Source organism: Chionomys nivalis, chromosome 12 (genome assembly GCF_950005125.1).
Source record: "Chionomys nivalis chromosome 12, mChiNiv1.1, whole genome shotgun sequence".
Lineage (NCBI taxonomy): Eukaryota > Metazoa > Chordata > Mammalia > Rodentia > Cricetidae > Chionomys > Chionomys nivalis.
Genome location: NC_080097.1, coordinates 72,549,450 through 72,570,624, shown reverse-complemented (window position 1 = coordinate 72,570,624; position 21,175 = coordinate 72,549,450). Strand labels below are relative to the sequence as shown.

Below are 21,175 nucleotides of genomic sequence, written 5' to 3'. Positions count from 1 at the left end.
TGTCCTCTGCATGTGGGAACCAGTTGTGTAGCTTGGTCTATCTGAGGGGCCCCTGGCAGTGGGACCAGGATCTAGCCCTGGGTCCTAGTTATTTGGAATCTACTTTCTATGGTAGGATGCTGTGCTCAGCCTTGATACAGGCAGGGGGAATTGGTCCTATCTCAACTTAATGTGCCTGGCTTTTGTTGACTCCCCATGGGAGGGCTTTGGGAGGAGTGGGTGAGGGGTGATCTGAAGGGGAGGCAATAGGGGTTGGGAAGAGGGGTGGGAGGGAGAACTGTGGTTGGAATGTAAAATGAAATTATAAATAATAAATAAATAAACAAATAAATAAATACTTAAAAAGAAAGAGTTGCCATGGTCATGGTGTCTCTTCACAGCAATAGGACACTGACTGAGACAGGCTGAGACTCTGTGTCTATTCTGATCCTGTCTCCACTGATCACTGTGTGACCTAATGATCATGGGCAAATTGTCTACCTCCGGGAACCAGAGCTTCCTGTTCTATAAAGTTAGCAGTTGCTGTGTCACAGGTCCTTTAAAGGATACAGGAACATCATGTACTACAGACGATATGAGGGTTACAGAGAACAACACTAAAGACTGTTTCTTGGTTGTCGCTCACACTGACTCTTCTACTGTCCCCCATGCCCTCAGCCCTAGCCACACTGGCCATGGCAATTTTTAAAAGACACATTTGAAAAAGAAATATCAAACAGCATTTCAAAATTAAAAGATTTAGCTTAGAAGAGAAGCTGAGGGACAGATGGCTGTATACTACTTAACACACCCACCTTCTCTCTACAGAGTAACTAGGACAGGGGAAGTCTCTCCAACACGTACCCGTCACCTCTGACAGCAAAGCTAGAAACTGATGGAGGAAAACCCCTCTACTTTTCACTTACATCCATCTCTAATACTTTAATTTTATTAAGAAAATGCTAATTAAAAATTTAAAATCATGATCATAATCAAAAAGGAACACAGCACCTACCTAGAGAGTGTTTGAGATATAAAATGCTCCTAATAAGTTCTTGCTTACTGACAAAACTTGGTATTTCTAGTTACCATATATATACAGTATAGTATAACCAAGTTCATTAGAATAAAGTCCAGTTTTCTTCTCTAAGATATATATTGTTTTCATTAGTCATGCTGTGGAAAACACTCATTTCTACCTACTGAGGACAGAAGTTTAAACCTTTACATGTCCCCACATTAAAAGTGATGTCTACTTCCTACTGTTGGAGACACCACCCACGTTGGTCACAGGGCATGGAGAAATCAAGTTGGTACTGACCAGGAAGTGTTTCCCTGATGAGCTTTCATAGTTCTGGAAGGAACTATGCAGGCTGCTTGGGGGAGGATTCATTGGCAGTCTCTTACCTACTGTGAGCCCTGTGAACTACAATAATGACCAACCAATGTGGCGATTGCCCATGGGTGAATGGTGCAGCAATATTCTGTATTCTGTCAATTATGTTTTAAATAAATGCTGATTGGTCAGTAGCCAGGCAGGAAGTATAGGTGGGACAACCAGACAGGGAGTAGAGGCGGGGCAATGAGAACAGAAGTATTCTGGGAAGAAGGAAGTTCTCTCCCCAGTCCTGTCTAGACACTGAAGAAGCAGGATGTGACCTGCCCCGCTGAAAAAGGTACTGAGACATGTGGCTAACATAGAATAATGGGTTAATATAAGTTACAAGAGTTAATAAGAAGCCTGCGCTAATGGGCCAATCAATTTACAACTAATGCAGACTCTCTGTGTGATTTTGGGTGGCTAAAAGGCTGTGGGAACCGGGCAGGACAAAAACCCCAACTAGCAGGCCCTCATGTTACATAGGAGAGGGAGTAGAAAGATTCTAGGAGCCAGAGGTCAGATAGGACTGAAGGAAAACATTGTCTTCCAGGCATGATAGACTGCTGCACTCATGAAGTCATAGCAAGTATGATATGACTACCTGTGTTTGACCTGCAAAATCAAGTCAGTCATGAGAAGAAAAAAGACTAATAAGATTACACCATAACTGAACTAGATGGCCTCTGGGAGAGGACCATTTTTCTTCTGGGTGTGGTGCCTGGTTGGCCCACTGACCACTCTACAGTGAATGGCCCCAGACTTAGGAATATATTGACAGCACTAATCGGAGTCAAGGGTTGTTGTAAAAAGAAAAAAAAAAGAAAGCATGAATCTGAGGGGATAGATAGATGGGGTAGATCTGGGAAGAGTTAGAAGGAGAAACAGAGTGATTATGATCAAGATACAGTGTATGAAATTATCAAAAGATTAATAAAAATATTTTTAAATATTGTTTTTTTTTTTTTTTTTGCTTTTTAAAAGTGATACCTACTACCTTAACCTAAATTATAAAACACAGTGCATGTGGCCACTGCCAAACCACATCATTGCTACTGTGTACATACTGCCTTAATGCTGGGCTTCTAGGAACCACACTACGATCCAGGCTGGGGATATGTGTGATATTTTCAAAGAAAATAAAGGTTACACGGCAGCATATGCTAAAGCTAAAGAAGAGATTTAAATAGTATTTCTAAAGAAAAAAAATGATGTAATAGCTACACACTTTGGGTGGTGTGCAGAGACCAAATGCTATATTGGTTGCCTAGTTACATCTCTGTAGTAAGGTTAAAATGGTTATCTATGAATCTGGCAGAAATTTAAAGACACAAGATTTCATAATTAATCCCACCTTTACTCATGCTCTCTTGAAAGAAGTCCCCATCAATCATTGTCCCTTGGGACGTCTAAGGAAATAGTTTAATAAAAGATATTTCTATATATGAAATATGCTACCTGGCTCACATTTTATTAAAATTGACACATCTGGACTTCTTCCATTCTATTACTTCCAATTACAGTCTGTACTACAGGATAGTAAAAGCTTACAATGGTTCTAAAAGGTCTTCTATCCCATGGCAGATGGAAAGAAGCCAAGTCCCTTTAAATTGCTAAACTTTAAAAAACGTTTTATTGTGATAAGCTTTGCCAAAGATAGACCAGTTGATAACCTAGTGAGAAAAAAGACACATTTTATTTTATTTTTTTAAAAATATTTATTTATTATGTATACAATATTCTGTCTGTGTGTATGCCTGAAGGCCAGAAGAGGGCACCAGACCCCATTACAGATGGTTGTGAGCCACCATGTGGTTGCTGGGAACTGAACTCAGGACCTTTGGAAGAGCAGGCAATGCTCTTAACCTCTGAGCCATCTTTCCAGCCCCAAAAGACACATTTTAACAATGAACAATTCAACAACTTCCTCACTTAGTACCACCATGACTCTGAGGCTAATATTTTCTCTCAGTAATGGGGAAAAAAAAGATAATAATTGAGGGCTAGGGCTTTAACACGAGTGCATTATAATGGCTACAGATTCTTCCCAGAATTTGAAGATAAGAAGCAGCTTATTTTCTCCTCTAGAAGTTTAGTTTTTTAAATTAAGGTAAAATTATTCATCTTTCATTAAAGCAAACAGTGGAATGGCATTTAGTAATAATGCAAATGTCACCTCTATCTTCTTTCCAGACATTTCCCCAATCGGAAACCCTGTTCCCAGCACAGAAGTCTTTTTTCTTTTTCTTTCCTTCTTATTTATTTATTTATTTATTTATTTATTTATTTATTTATTTTTAGGCAGGGTTTCTCTGTGTAGACCTGGCTCTCCTGGAACTCTCTCTGTAGACCAGGCTGACCTCGAACTTAGAGATCTGCCTGCCTCTGCCTCCCAGATGCTGGGATTAAAGCTGTGTGCCTCTACCACTGCCCAGCCACTAGAGACTTTGATCCCTTATTTGCATGTGTCCTCTAATCTCTCTTTTAGAAAGAATAAAAGAATCTGGGCTTAAGTAATTGTATAGTTTCTTATAGAACTTGCTAATTCATGGAAACACCAGTAGAGTCTTGTTGTTCCAGTGCTAAGATTCAAACCAGGCCTTCACTGGAGCTCAACACGTACTCTACCACCAAACTACGTCCTTAGCCCCAAGGTAGTCTTGGTAAAATGACACCAGAGTTGCCATGTCTGGCATGCATGCCCAAAATCCCAGCATCTGGGAAGCTACATGGTGAAACCCTGACTCAAAACATAAATAAATAGATTAATTAATTAATTAAGTGGAGATCAGAAGTCTTAGAAAGAAGAAGTTCCAAATATGATTTAGTAAAAAGTCAAAGCAATTCACAAGTCTGGTGCCAGGGAGTTGTCTCAGCACATTTTGGGGCTTGCAGCAAAACTTTCCTCCCTGAGTTCAATCCCTACAAAGCTACATGACAGAAGGAAACAAACAACTCCTGCAAGTTGTCTTCTTCCCTTCAAACCAGCATTGTGTGTAGAAGCCATGGCACATGTGTACACACACACACACAAATACCATGCACCCACCTGCACCTCTATACAAGAAATAGATAAATAAACAAATTAACAGTAAATTTGCAAATCTGTCCAGGACCCCTGTTCAAAAATATAGCTCCCTCAATAACTGATCATGTCAAATCTTTTGGGGGAGTGAAAAGAAGAGAATTCCTCGGATCTATCAAGTAGCATAGTTTGGAATGTAGGAAATGGTGAGTCACATTTAAAAAACATCAATCAAAAATCAACAACAGCTCAAAACCCTGCCGACTCCTGGAAGTCAAAACTCTTGCCTGAGGAAGTCAACATATCGCTGTTTCCAGTACAATTACAATTCTCTTTGTTTAGTCCTAATGGTTTAGAGAGATCAAAACTCCAAATAAAAGCCACAGAAGAACAAGGGACACCGCCCTAGAACTCTCAGCATCTCTTCTGTTAGGCTTTACTTTGGACAGCTAAGCAGGTGTCATTAGCAGATGCAGCAATATCCAAGTCATTGTCTGCTCAACCCCGTCCCTTAAAGCATCCACTCTTCCAAATACTCTACGCTGTTTATTAGGAGGTAAGTGTTCAGTTTTGTAACACAAAACCCAGGATAAAAGCTAAGAGAACTCCGTGGCAGACTTGGGTATTATAACCTCTATACATGCTGACATACTGAAGAAGATGGAGGGAGGTCCCATGGCTGCTCAGTAACACAGTTCTTGGAGCTTCCATTTTTGCAGGTAGCACACAGGAAGCAGCAGCTGCCAACTGGGGAACTAACTGGGCAGGAAAACACTTTTAATTGACCTTGTGGTTTCACAAATGTTGCTGGTTCTTCTGACTCCTAGGAATCGTCATTACTGTGTCGACTTTGTGTGTGTCGAGCCATCCTGACTTACGGGGTACCCGTGAAAGACTATCTGGACACCAAAATCTGTAGCTATTAAATTCTTCCTGTCAAATGGCATAATATTTACATATAACCTCTTGTGCATCTTCTCTTTGAATTGCCTCTAGATTACTTGTCATGGCATGGTAAATGCTATGAAAACGTTATTAGGTTGCATTGTTTGTGGGATGACTAGGGAAAAAAAGCATGTAGACGCACACTACAGAATTGAGGGGTTTTTTTGTTTTGTTTTGTTTGTTTTTAAAACAGGATCCCATGTATCTCAGGCTAACCTTGAATTCCTATATAGTTGATGATGCTCTTGAACTTCTGATCCTCTTGCCTCCACCTCCCAAGTGCTTCTATTGAAGGGTATACTACTACTGTGTTTACTTTATGTGGTGCTAAAGATCTAACCCAGGGCTTCATGCATGTTAGGCAAGCAGTCTACCTATTGAGATACATTTCTCACCCCCAGAAGTAATTTTTTGAAAATATTTTTCTATCCATGATTGGCTAAATCTGTTGGTGAAGAACTCATGAATGCAGAGGGTGATAGATGCAGGTTTTCCAAATAGGATAGATTTGTTACCATTTTCAATCCAAACCCTGGAGGCCATTTTCATTATTTAGTTAAACTAAAACCTTTGTTCTAAAAATCCATCAGTATGACATCAAAGTCCACTGGAGCTATTTCCTTAGCCTTTTAAGATGATCCACTATCCTGTTATGCATAGGATTCTCCAAGTTTTAATTCTGGAAGTCCTGTATCTTGAGGGGAAAGAAAGGGAAGATGGTGTCCCCCTACTCTTGGGAAAATCAGGACATTTTGATGCTCCTCTGACAGCCCTATATTTAAACTTCAGGCTTGCGGTGCTGGGGTATCTACAGTTGGTAGAAGGGAGTCTTGCTACAAAGACATATGAAGAACTTAAAACCTCACCAAAATCTTTAAGCTCTCATGTTCCTCTCAAGATGGCCCTTTTAAAAATAACCCAACAATCCTTTTTTTTTTTTCCCACAAGAAATAGTTTCTTACTTTCAGGGATAACCTACCTAACGCAGAGGAAACTGAGATACACTTGGAAACTGTCAGTAACAGCCATGCTACATAGAGATGCTGACTACTATATCAGTCCCTCCCCAATCTTCATATTGGAGCCTAATAAATAATACAGATGTGGCAGGCAGACATAGTAGCCTACGATAAAACCCTCACACTCTCTGGCCCTATTTAAAGTCCTTGGAACCTAGGACCTGTAGACAAGCACTGAGAGCTGGGAAAACACCCAAAGCAGCAACCTCTCCAGAGGTCACACCCATAGTTCCACAGTCTAGCCAAAAAAGGGAGGCACTGGACTTCAACCTGACTTCAACCTGTCTGCTTGCTTCATTGCCAAATATTCTAAGAAAAGCAGAAGTTTCCACTGCCTGGACCCACAGCATAGAAACTATGGAGCTAAGCCAAAAACTTATTTCATTTGCTCAGGAGCACTGAAACCCCTCAATCTGGTGTAATGAAGTGACATGGACCCAACCTGAAGCATCGCTACTTCTGAACAATTCCTCTTTCCTCTGTGGTAGGCAGAATAACAGCCTCCAAATAAGTCTATGTCTCAGCTTCCCGGAGCCTGCGACTGTGTAGCCTGACCTGAATAAAGGGAGTATGTAGATACGATTAGATTAAGGATCTTGTGAGATTATTCCTGTTCATCTAGATATAGCCGGTCTGAAGATAATGTGCCTACAGTACAAAGTCACACAGATACACAATGTCACAGGCTTTGAAAATGGCATTGGAAGCTATAAAGATGAGGGAGGGGCCCTGAGCCTCTTAATATGTAACTTTTAGCCAAAGTGAGATCCCTGCAGATCCTATCTCATGGCACTGGAATATGCATATGTATGTTTTCAAGATGTTAAACTTATGATAACTTGTTATAACAGCAACAGAAAACAAATCCTCTTTCATCACTGGAGTACCATTTGTCTGGTACCTTAGCAGGATTTTGTTTCAAACCATAATATTTGACAATTTCTTACCTAGTGTTTAATTTGCTTCTCTGTTTAGACTTTAAAAAACAAACTTAGTGGGAAGCACTGGCGCGCAGGCAGGCCCGGGCGGCGGAGGCACCAGCACGCAGGCAAGTCCGGGCGGCAGAGGCACCGGCGTGCAGGCAGGCCCGGGTGGCGGAGGCACCGGCAAGCAGGCCTAGGCAGCGGAAGCACCTGCGCACAGACAGTTCCGGCCGGCGGAGGCACCGGCAGGCAGGCCTAGGCGGCGGAAGCAACGGCGCGCAGGCAGGCCAGGGCAGCGGAGGCACCAGCACGCAGGCAAGTCCTGGCAGCAGAGGCACCGGCGTGCAGGCAGGCCCGGGTGGCGGAGGCACCGGCAGTCAGGCCCGGCAGGCAGGCCTAGGAAGCGGAAGCACCGGCGCACAGACAGGCCCGGGCGGCGGAGGCACCAGCACGCAGGCAAGTCCGGGCGGCAGAGGCACCGGCGTGCAGGCAGGCCCGGGTGGCGGAGGCACCGGCAGTCAGGCCCGGCAGGCAGGCCTAGGCGGCGGAAGCACCCGCGCACAGACAGTTCCGGGCGGCGGAGGCACCGGCAGGCAGGCCCGGGCGGCGGAGGCACTGGATACAGGATAGTGCGGGCAAGAAACAGTGAAGCCTGCACTGAGAACAGATTGCCCCGCTACAATTAAATCAAACCCAATAGATAGCATCGGTAAGAGGAGATGGGCAGACGCCAAGAAAAGAATTCACCCAACAATCTGAAAAACAACATGAAAACACCAGAACCCAATGACCTTACAACACAAGGATTTGAACACCCTATCACAGGAGAAGAGGAATAAACTGACTTTTTGAAAGCAATAGAGTCCCTTAAACAACATGTAAAAAACGCCCTCATAGAAATGGATGAGAAGTATAACAAAAAGTTTGAAGAAATGAGTAAATACGTAAATGATACCCTGGGAAGCCAAGAAAAAACGATCAAACAGGTAATGGAAACAGTCCAAGAATTGAAAACTGAAATGGAAGCAAGGAAGAAAACACAAACTGAGGACCAGCTGGATATGGCAAATATAGGTCAACGAGCAGAGACTACAGAAACAAGCATAATCAACAGAATACAAGAGATAGAAGAAAGAATCTCAGACTCTGAAGACAACATAGAGAAAATAAACGGACTGATCAAAGAAAACACCAAAACCAACAAATTCTCATCACAAAACATTCAGGAAATATGGGACACAATAAGAAGACCAAACCTAAGAATAATAGGGATAGAAGAAGGAGAAGAGGCACAGCTCAAAGGTCCAGAAAACATTTTTAACAAAATTATGGAAGAAAACTTCCCCAACATAAAGAAAGATATTCCTTTGAATATTCAAGAAGCATACAGAACACCAAACAGACTGGATCAAAAAAAAACGTCCCCTCGCCATATAATAATCAAAACACAAAATATACAGATTAAAGAAAGAATATTAAGAGCTGCAAAGGAAAAATGCCAAGTAACTTATAAAGGTAAACCGATCAGACTTACACCTGACTTCTCTATGGAAACCATGAAAGCCAGAAGGTCCTGGATAGAGGTACTACAGAAACTAAGAGACCATGGATGCAAACCCAAACTACTATACCCAGCCAAGCTATCGTTCACTATCAATGGAGAAAACAAGACATTCCAGGATAAGAACAAATTTAAACAATACGTTGCCACAAATCCAGCCCTACAGAAAGTAATCGAAGGAAAATCACAACCCAAGGAATCCAACATTGCCAACACTGCCTACAATAACCCAGGCATCTAGCGACCCTTCAACAGCACAACTCAAAGAAGGGAGACACACAAACTCTTCTACCAAAAGCAGTAAGAATAACCGGAGTTAACAACCACTGGTCATTAATATCACTTAATATAAATGGTCTCAATTCACCAATAAAAAGGCACAGGCTAAGAGATTGGATACGAAAACAGGATCCAACAGTCTGCTGTTTGCAAGAAACTCATCTCAACCACAAAGACAGGCATCTACTCAGAGTAAAGGGTTGGGAAAAGGTTTTTCAAGCAAATGGTCCTAAGAAAAAAGCAGGTGTGGCCATACTAATTTCTAACAAAACTGACTTCAAACTAAAATCAATCAGAAGAGATCGACAGGGACACTTTATACTCATAACAGGAACGATTCAGCAGGATGAAGTCTCAATCCTGAATATCTATGCCCCTAATATAAAAGCACCCACTTATGTAAAAGAAATATTGCTAAAACTCAAGGCAGACATCAAATCACACACACTAGTAGTAGGAGACTTCAACACACCTCTCTCACCAATGGACAGGTCAATCAGACAGAAAACTAATAGAGAATTAAGAGAATTGTTGGAGGTAATGAATCAAATGGACTTAACAGACATCTATAGAACACTCCACCCAAATAGGAAAGAATACACCGTCTTCTCTGCAGCTCATGGAACCTTCTCGAAAATTGACCACATACTTGGAAACAAAGGAAACCTCCACAGATACAAAAAAATATCAGTGTCCACCTGTGTCTTATCAGATCACCACGGATTAAAGTTAGAAGCCACCAACAAAGCTACCCCCAGAAAGCTGACAAACTCATGGAAACTGAACAGTCAACTACTGAACCACACCTGGGTCAAGGAAGAAATTAAGAAAGAAATTAAAGTCTTCCTTGAATTTAATGAAAACAAAGAGACAACATACTCAAACCTATGGGACACGATGAAAGCAGTGCTAAGAGGAAAGTTCATAGCACTAAGTGCCCACTTAAAGAAAACGGAGAAAGCATACATTGGGGACTTAACAGCACACCTGAAAGCTCTAGAAAAAAAAGAAGCAGACGCGCCCAGGAGGAGTAGAAGACTGGAAATAATCAAACTGAGGGCAGAAATCAACAAAATAGAAACACAGAAAACAGTCCAAAGAATCAATGAAACAAAAAGTTGGTTCTTGGAGAAAATCAACAAGATTGACAAACCCCTATCCAAACTAATTAAACGACAGAGAGAGAACACGCAAATAAATAAGATCAGAAATGAAAAGGGGGACATAACCACAGACACAGAGGAAATTCAGAGAATCGTTAGATCTTACTACAAAAGCCTGTATGCCACAAAACTGGAAAATGCAAAAGAAATGGACACTTTTTTAGATAAGTACCATATACCAAACCTAAACCAAGACCAGGTGAACGATCTAAATAGACCTGTTAGTCGCGAAGAATTAGAAACAGTTATCAAAAATCTCCCTTCCAAAAAAAGCCCAGGGCCAGATGGTTTCAATGCAGAATTCTACCAGAACTTCCAAGAAGAGCTAATACCTATACTTCTTAATGTATTTCACAATATAGAAACAGAAGAGTCATTGCCAAATTCCTTTTATGAAGCTACAGTTACCCTGATACCAAAACCACACAAAGACCCAACCAAGAAAGAGAATTACAGGCCTATCTCACTCATGAACATCGACGCAAAAATTCTCAATAAAATACTGGCAAACCGAATCCAAGAACACATTAGAAAAGTTATCCATTATGATCAAGTAGGCTTCATTCCAGAGATGCAGGGCTGGTTCAACATACGCAAATCTATCAATGTAATCAACCATATAAATAAACTGAAAGAAAAAAACCATATGATCATTTCATTAGATGCTGAAAAAGCATTCGACAAAATTCAACACTCCTTTATGATAAAGGTCTTGGAGAGATTAGGGATACAAGGGGCATACCTAAATATAATAAAAGCTATTTACAGCAAGCCGACAGCTAACATTAAATTAAACGGAGAAAAGCTCAAAGCCATCCCACTAAAATCAGGAACACGACAAGGATGTCCACTCTCTCCATACCTCTTCAATATAGTGCTTGAAGTTCTAGCAATAGCAATAAGACAACATAAGGGGATCAAGGGGATCCGTATTGGAAAGGAAGAAGTTAAGCTTTCATTATTTGCAGATGATATGATAGTATACATAACCGACCCCAAAAACTCTACCAAAGAACTCCTACAGCTGATAAACACCTTTGGTAATGTGGCAGGATACAAAATCAACTCCAAAAAATCAGTTGCCTTCCTATACACTAAGGATAAGGAAGCAGAGAGGGAAATCAGAGAAGCATCACCTTTCACGATAGCCACAAATAGCATAAAATACCTTGGGGTAACTCTGACCAAGGAAGTGAAAGATCTATTTGGCAAGAACTTTAAGTCTTTGAAGAAAGAAATTGAAGAGGACACCAGAAAATGGAAGGACCTCCCTTGCTCTTGGATTGGGAGGATCAACATAGTAAAAATGGCAATTCTACCAAAAGCAATCTATAGATTCAACGCAATCCCCATCAAAATCCCATCAAAATTCTTCACAGATCTGGAGAAGACAATAATCAACTTTATATGGAAAAACAAAAAACCCAGGATAGCCAAAACAATCTTATACAATAAAGGATTGTCTGGAGGCATTACCATCCCTGACTTCAAACTCTATTACAGAGCTACAGTACTGAAAACGGCTTGGTACTGGCATAAAAACAGAGAAGTCGACCAATGGAATAGAATAGAAGACCCTGACTTTAGCCCACAAACCTATGAACACCTGATTTTCGATAAAGGAGCTAAAAGTATACAATGGAAAAAAGAGAGCATCTTCAACAAATTGTGCTGGCAAAACTGGAAGTCAATCTGTAGAAGAATGAAAATAGATCCATATATATCACCATGCACAAAACTCAAGTCCAAATGGATTAAAGACCTCAATATCAGTCCAAACACACTGAATCTGATAGAAGAGAAAGTGGGAAGTACTCTACAACACATGGGCACAGGAGAACACTTCCTACGTACAACCCCAGCAGCACAAACACTAAGGACATCATTGAATAAATGGGACCTCCTGAGACTGAGAAGCTTCTGTAAAGCAAAGGACACTGTCACTAAGACAGAAAGGCAACCCACTGACTGGGAGAAGATCTTCACCAACCCCGCAACTGACAAAGGTCTGATATCCAAAATATACAAAGAACTCAAGAAATTAGACCGTAAAAGGTTAATCAATCCAATTATAAAATGGGGCACTGAGCTGAACAGAGACTTTTCAACAGAAGAAGTTCAAATGGCCAAAAGTCACTTAAGATCATGCTCAACTTCCTTAGCAATCAGGGAAATGCAAATCAAGACAACATTAAGATACCATCTTACACCGGTCAGAATGGCTAAAATCAAAAACACCAATGATAGCCTCTGCTGGAGAGGTTGTGGAGAAAGGGGCACTCTCATCCATTGCTGGTGGGAATGCAAACTTGTGCAACCACTTTGGAAAGCAGTGTGGCGGTTTCTCAGGAAAGTCGGGTTCAACCTACCTCTTGACCCAGCAATACCACTATTGGGAATATACCCAAGAGATGCCCAAACATACAACAAAAGTATATGCTCAACTATGTTCATAGCAGCATTGTTTGTAATTGCCAGAACCTGGAAACAACCTAGATGTCCTTCAATGGAAGAATGGATGAAGAAAGTATGGAATATATACATATTAGAGTACTACTCAGCAGTAAAAAACAACGACTTCTTGAACTTTGCATACAAATGGACGGAAATTGAAAACACTATCCTGAGTGAGGTAAGCCAGACCCAAAAAGAGGAACATGGGATGTACTCACTCATATTTGGGTTTCTAGCCATAAATAAAGGACATTGAGACTATAATTCATGACTCTAGAGAAGCTAAATAAGAAGGTGAACCCAAAGAAAAACATATAAGCATCCCCCTGAATATTAACCTTCATCAGGCGATGAAAGAAGACAGAGACAGAGACCAACATTGGAGCACTGGACTGAAGTCTCACGATCCAAAGGAGGAGCAGAAGGAGAGTGAGCACGAGCAAGGAACTCAGGACGGCGAGGGGTGCACCCACACACTGAGGCAATGGGGATGATCTATCGGGAACTCACCAAGGCCAGCTGGCCGGGGACTGAAAAAGCATGGGACAAAACCGGTCTCGCTGAACATAATGGACAATGAGGACTACTGAGAACTGAAGAACAATGGCAATGGGTTCTTGATCCTATTGCATGTAATGGCTTTGTGGGAGCCCAGGTAGTTTGGATGCTCACCTTAATAGACCTGGATGGAGGTGGGTGGTCCTTGGACCTCCCACAGGGCAGAGAAACCTGCTTGCTCTTTGGGCTGAGGAGGAAGGAAGACTTGATTGGGGGAGGGGGAGGGAACGGGAGGTGGTGGCGGGGAAGAGGCAGAAGAAAAAAAAAAAAAAAACAAACTTAGTACTAAACCAAATCTGCTTAAAATCCCCTGGAGGGCACAAAATAACACCACCTTTTATATGCCTACTTTGTTTAGTTTCTTTCTTTAGTTTAAGTCAGAGACAATTTAGATAAGGGACCACCAAGAAAGATAATTTTTTTCTGAAGAAAAAATGCAAAAAGAGAGAATAGCAAATGCCAAATAACCCCTTTAAAGTTGTGTGTAGCCTAGCCTTTAACGACGGAGCCGTCCTGTAGTCTTAGTTCAGAAATGATCTGAATACGAAGATTTGTAGTCCATGTGTACGGCTGGCTAAGTGAGATAGCTTTTACAGCTGCATGTATCCCATAGTCACTAAACTCCTAAAACTAGTATTGTAACATTACAACAATATTTTGCGTCAATCTTATAAACCTTTACAGTACAATACGTGTTACTTTTCTGAGACAAAAGTATATTTCTCAAGGTTCTGCTGCCTCCAGCAGCATTTGATGGAGGATCTTTAATACATTTGTAATAGACAGAAATAAATCAGACTAGTGTGTTTCTTTAAAAAATTTTAAATCATGTACCAAGTTTCTGGTCAAGATTGTGTAGGATACATGGGCACAGGAGAACACTTCCTATGTATAACCCTAGCAGCACAGACATTAAGAGCATCATTGAATAAATGGGACCTCCTGAGACTGAGAAGCTTCTGTAAAGCAAAGGACACTGTCACTAAGACAAAAAGGCAACCCACTGACTGGGAGAAGATCTTCACCAACCCCGCAACTGACAAAGGTCTGATTTCCAAAATATATAAAGAACTCAAGAAACTAGACCGTAAAGGGCTAATCAACCCAATTAAAAAAATGGGGCACTGAAATGAACAGAGAATTCTCAACAGAAGAAGTTCAAATGGCCAAAAGACAGTTAAGGTCACGCTCAACTTCCTTAGCGATCAGGGAAATGCAAATCAAGACAACTTTAAGATACCATCTTACACCTGTCAGAATGGCTAAAATAAAAAACACCAATGATAGCCTTTGCTGGAGAGGTTGTGGAGAAAGGGGTACACTCATCCATTGCTGGTGGGAATGCAAACTTGTGCAACCACTTTGGAAAACAGTGTGGCGGTTTCTCAGGAATTTCGGGATCAACCTACCCCTGGACCCAGCAATACCACTCTTGGGAATATACCCAAGAAATGCCCTATCATACAACATAAGTATATGCTCAACTATGTTCATAGCAGCATTGTTTGTAATAGCCAGAACCTGGAAACAACCTTCAATGGAAGAATGGATGAAGACGCCCTTCAATGGAAGAATGGATGAAGAAAGTATGGAATATATACATATTAGAGTACTACTCAGCGGTAAAAAACAATGACTTCCTGAATTTTGCAGGTAAATGGACGGAAATAGAATACACTATCCTGAGTGAGGTGAGCCAGACCCAAAAAGAGGATCAGGGGATGTACTCACTCATATTTGGTTTCTAGCCATAAATAAAGGACATTGAGCCTATAATTCGTGATCCTAGAGAAGCTAAATAAGAAGGTGAACCCAAAGAAAAACATATAGGCATCCTCCTGAATATTAACCTTCATCAGGTGATGAAAGGAGACAGAGACAGAGACCCACATTGGAGCACCGGACTGAAATCTCAAGGTCCAAATCAGGAGCAGAAGGAGAGAGAGCACGAGCAAGGAACTCAGGACCGCGAGGGGTGCACCCACACACTGAGTCAATGGGGATGTTCTATCAGGAACTCACCAAGGCCAGCTGGCCCGGGTCTGAAAAAGCATGGGATAAAACCGGACTCGCTGAACATAACGGACAATGAGGACTTCTGAGAACTCAAAAACAATGGCAATGGGTTTTTGATCCTACTGCACATACTGGCTTTATGGGAGCCTAGGCAGTTTGGATGCTCACCTTACTAGACCTGGATGGAGGTGGGTGGTCCTTGGACTTCCCACAGGGCAGGGAACCCTGATTGCTCTTAGGGCTGACAAGGGAGGGGGACTTGATCGGGGGAGGGGGAGGGAAATGGGAGGCGCTGGTGGGGAGAAGGCGGAAATCTTTAATAAATAAATAAAAAAAAAGATTGTGTAGGATAAGTTAAACATAATTGTACTCTATTAACCAATATGAGTGCATTTCTTATGCATACAGTTACATTGAAATAAAGTTCTAAAATGCAAAAAAATAAATAAAGTAAAGTTGTACGCAAAGGCACAGTAGTTCTAGGTGTGTTCCTAGAGCATTCCGGAGACCACAATGACTACAGGATGTCATTGCCCTTTATGTGCTACAAGTACCAAGAGCACAATGGAGAACTGTCCCAGTGAACACATGAACAACATCCACTGGGCAACTCTGCTTGCATTTACTTGAAATTTTTCAGTTTACTTTTTAACATGAAACCCACACAGCATAAAAAGAATGCCAGAAGATGTATAAAACATTCTTAGTATTAGTAATATTTGAAGGAATATTGGGATGGCCCAGCCCTTAACCAAAAGGTATGACATACTTAAACTTAAAGAACTTGATTACAGGGCAGTCGAAGTTCTGCATGGTCTTATATACACATGCACACACACACATGCACACACGCATGCACACACACGTGCAATGCTCACAAAGCTATCTTCACATAAGCTCACACACAGAAATCCTCAACCCTGACTGCACTGTATAACCATCTGCAGAGCTTTCAGAAACTTCGGCTATCCAGGCTTTCCCCCTAAGGCTTCTGATTCAACTGATCTGGGTGGCTTCTGTGTAGCCTTGTGTTTCCATGTTTCTCTAGCGAACAACCCTGACTCCGTCAGGACAATGCTGCTCCGCCTGGCAAGAAGGGGTCTACAGGTACTCCCATGTTGATGAAGCCACTCCTGGAAGCTGAATTCTAGTCTCTCTTCTTGCATCTGGAGCCTGGCAATCACTCCCCAGCTCAATTTCCCAAAGAGATGTTTTGAGGCATCCTAGATGCTTTCTCCCTTTCACTTCTCACTCCCATCATCAATTCCACCAGCTCTCCCGAACCCAATTCCCTCTTAGACCCACGTCTTCCCACGGTCTTCCTTCCATTTTCCCAGCTGCCTGGAGAATCATTTTTTCCAAGAAAAAAAAAATCTCATTGCACATTCTTTTCTGCCTGCCCCCCCAGATTACAGAATCCCTCCACACTTAGTTGACCAACCTCTTCAGTCAGTTACACTCTGCCTGCCCCCCCAGATTACAGAATCCCTCCACACTTAGTTGACCTGCCTCTTCAGTCAGTTACACTCTGGCCACTTGAAGTCTCTGAAGGTTTGAGAAGACATCATGGCCTTTGGCATCTGTGTGTATTCTGACATAGGACTCTTTATGCCTGGGTTGAGTCTTCTCTCCCTTCCAGACTGGGAGAATCCCACCAGGACTCAAGCTTCCCTCCACAGCGCCACCAGGCCAGGCCCCTCCTCCACCTGCTGATGACGCTTTGCTCATCCTTCATCCATGGGGCCTCTAATACCACATTACTCTCCCATGCAGTTGCCAATACTGTGGCCTATGTGGATTTCATCTTTGTATACCTACATCTGGCTTTAATTCTTTTGTTCATTCATTCAACACTTTTATTAAATATATAACAAATGCCAGATGTGCTGGCTACACGCTGGAGGCAAAACTGTTCGGTTGGAAACCAAACCTGCTCTCACAGAGTTTTTCCTTGAAAAGGAGGAAGATTGCTGAAGGAACTTCATGATAAAACAGAAAGATTGATTAGAGAATTGGGAGGAGTTTTGCTTTGTGTGCAGTCTTTGCAATCCCATCATGTTAGTAAGTTAAGAAATAACCCCCCATCGGGTTTCTAGAATCGTGATATATGTCAAAGGCTTACATTTGACCGTTAAAGTTGTGGATGGATGTCATCTTTTCATACTGTCATCAAGTGGGTAGCTTCATTTGATGACCTCAAAAGTCCAAATTTGAGGACCTCATTACTATGTGTTTGGAAAAAAAAAAAAAAAGAAAAGAAACCTTCCCTTATCCAAAGGCCTAGGGCTTGTAAATGTTAAGCACACATTTGCTACGTGAAGAAAAAATGAAGGACAACTCCTAGAAATCAATTAAGCCAGGTGCCAAGGCTTCCTGTTTTCTATCAGAATTTTGCTAAGGCCATTAAAGACATACATAAGTAAATGACTGAAAGTCCAACCACCAAATGCAAGAGGCCACACAGTTCAACCCAATGGAAAAAGGAGAGAAGAGATGAAAGTATAAAGAACAATGCTGGCTGTGAATTTATAACTGCTCATACTGGATGATGAGGACATGGGAAATTTTTATAACAGTTATCTTTGCTTGATATACACTGATAATTTTTCATAATGAAGCTGAATGGAATGAAAATTCCGAGTCTCTGTCAAATGAAAACACCACTCCTAGTTTGGGATAGGCAAACTACAGTCTTACCTGACTCGGGCTAACAGGGTCTTTCAAGTTTGTAACCAGTTTCAAATGGCTTTAACTCATTTCCAGAGTTAATTAAAGGTCTTTCAGAGAAGCCCACCAGCACTCAACTGACCTCTTGCTGTTCTGGTTGCTGCTCAGGCAAAAGCTTTTGCAATGTCTATAACCAATCCATTAAATCAAGGCTTACCTTCCCAAACCAGTCACCCTGAGGCTCTGTCATGCACAGGGTATGTTAATGTCTGAAATCCCTTAATCACTTTTGGTACCACAGGGATCCCATTATTAAGGCAACAACTTCAAATGTTCCCTAGCTCAGACATTTTTTTTTTTTGATAAGATAGAGGAAATCTGGGTAAAACTCCGATTTTAACCATGCTTTCTTTAGACACCAAGACTATCCAAGACTATCGTGGTTGCCTTCTGTAAAGATGTCACACACTTAAGGGTCCTGGTCTGTAAGATTTCTGACATTCTCATGGTCCCTCCTAAAGTTCCAGTTAGGTTTGTGATGAGTCTAGAAGAAAATATCTCAGAATTCTTACCTCGTCAACTTTCAAGGCCGGGGGTTCACTGGCAGATCTGACTGTGTATAGAAAACAAAGAAAGCATGCTTTAAGAAAACGAGAAATAGAAATATTTATAACAGCTAAGGGAGCAAATAGCTGTTTCTGTGGCCAGGGCGAGGACTCTGTGGCCAATGGTAAAGACAGAGAGTCCTGCATTTGCACGCCAGGCCCTACATCGTTGTAAACTGTCTCTTTTTAAGAAATGTATGTAGCATGTGAAATATGAATTCTTTGTTTTGTGAAATTCACTATTCTACAACACACAAACACACACACATACCACTCCACCACCACCAACAACAACAAAAACCACCATGACAACACAATAATCAGGGGGGAACCCACTAAAGCAGAGTTCTTGGTGGCAGAAGCTGTGTACTCTGGGATGGGTAGTTCTAAACTCTATTCTTGAGCTAGGCTGATTGATTCCTACCAAGACCAAAGCAGACTGCTTCCTTTGGCCCTAGGCCTTAGAAGAACTAGAGTGCTCAGTCTGTGGGTACTTGACCCTTTAAAAGAATAGATTGGAGTAAGCTGGTGGTTGTAAAAGTCTCCAGCATGTAGTCTTTCATAGGTTGTTTTGAAGTCTACAGGCACCTGCACTCTTTGCATAGCCCCTGTGAATTCCACCTGAGTCAGCCTAATTATGGCTAGTGTCTATACTTCCCACCAGAAGACACAGCCACCCCGAAGCTTCAGGGACGACCTTCCCATTCCTACTTCATTTCGGACTCAGAACAAAAAGGCGTCTTACACCAAAAGGAATGTGACTGAGGGTGGGATCCAAATTCATATCAGATCCTAGGACTAAATGGGTGTTGGTGTCTCCAGAGATCTCACACTGCATGAGACCGGCATGTACGTCTCGGCCCAACAGACTGTATTCTCAGATTGCTAGAAGAAGTCACAGGTTTTAAACAAACCAAAGTTATTAAAAAATAAAATCATTATCTTATGATTAATAACAGCAAAGGAAAAGAAAACAAGCCAAGAGCAAAAAACAGCCTATTTTCAGAGTCTCAACCCTGGGGATAATAATGACTAATTGGGACTTAGAAAATAAGCCTGCGCAAGGGTGCTCTGAGGTGCAGGCTCATATATTACGTTGATGGTGTAAACTCTGGCACAAGTCTCTGAAAAGCAGCTTGGTCTATTTATCAAGGGGCTTAGACATGATCACAATCGTAATTCTAGTGAGTCAGCTCCTTGATTCTAACAACAGCAGTAGACAAAAATTATTACCAAGGTGTTAGAAATAACCCAATTAACAATAATACCACTTCCTAGGCAATGGGAACTCTGCATGTCGAGCCAACAGTGAGTACAAGACTTTTTCTGTTGGGGAGGGCAGTTACTGCACATTTTAGGCAAGCTTTCTATCAGAGCACTTCATCTCCAGCCCAGAAATTTAAATGATGAGGAGAATGCACCTGGTAGTTACGTGCAGAGAGACCCAAACGCAGAGCATTGTCTCCAGTGTGGTGCCAGCTAGCCTCTTAACGTAACTTCGTTCATCCTGCTGTCCCATTTGAAATTTTGCTCTTTTGGGTTTTAGTTACCTGCAGTCTGAAAATGTTAATCCACAGAAAATGGAAAATTCCAGGAATGAATATTTCATAAGTTTTAAACTATGCCACTCTGATTCCCTCAGTCCTGCCCAGGGCACTAATCATCCTTGTACCCAAAGTATCCACATTGCATACCTGCCTGCCTCTTCATCATTTACTACAGACATTTATTAGACATCTCGGCGTGAGGCATCACAGTCGAGCATTCTTTAAGTAGTGTCCTAATGCTTGTTACAACATCTTTATGGTTTAATGTGCTTTGTCTTATCCTGCAGGCATTTTATTATCTAACATCACCTCAAGATGGTGAGTCTACAAAGCTAAAATATTTTGAGAAGACTACACGCCCATACATGTTAAGAGGGCTGGAGGTGTGCACCATGTAACAACAAAGTTCAATGGGAAAACTGTAAAAGTAGTGTGTGTAGCTGTGGGTCCATGCTTTCTCCTCCTCCCTTCCTTCTGGGTCCTTGTCACAAGCCATCAAGAACAAGAGATCACAAGAACAAGGGAATCATGGAACAATCTGATGGAAGAGCTAGTTCTCCCGTAAGATCTTGAGCACATCTAAGCCAGCCCTTGGTCATTCATCTCTGGGTTGTTAAAAAGAATGTTTTCTAACTTCCTTCGGTCACTGTAAATCAGGTACCTGCTATGCGCAGTTAGTTCAACTAACAATAAACTTAATAAATGATTCTATTCTTACTTTCATTATTCATATAATTTATAATGTTATTACTACCAAATTGTTAATGCTTTCCATGAATTATTTTGATGATGAGTAAATTATTAAGTTAAGGTTTATTGTTTTGTTTTTAGAACATATTTATTTTGGACGTTTTTCCACTTTGTGTGCACATGTGTGAACACGGAAAACGCACACCGCAGTACATGTTGGAAAGTCAGAGGACAACTTGTAGGAGTGGATTCTCTTACCAGCTAAGAGTCCAGTTCAGGTCATCAGGTTTGGCAGCAAGTGCTTTTACCCTTCAAGCCATCTTAGTGGCCCAAGTTAAACTTTTTACTAATGTTAAGACAACCAAA

General features: G+C 41.6%; 1 protein-coding gene across 2 annotated transcripts in view; it reads right to left on the bottom strand.

Annotated features, from left to right (window-relative positions):
• Gng2 (G protein subunit gamma 2) overlaps positions 1-21,175 on the bottom strand; it is a 114,743-nt gene that overhangs the window by 80,222 nt on the left and 13,346 nt on the right. The window contains exon 2 of one of the 2 annotated variants that reach the window (XM_057786640.1): positions 18,540-18,580. The exons of the other annotated variant lie outside the window; for it this stretch is intronic. The gene's annotated coding sequence lies outside the window, so the exon portion shown is untranslated. The remainder of the gene's footprint in view (positions 1-18,539; positions 18,581-21,175) is intronic. 2 annotated transcript variants of the gene reach the window in all.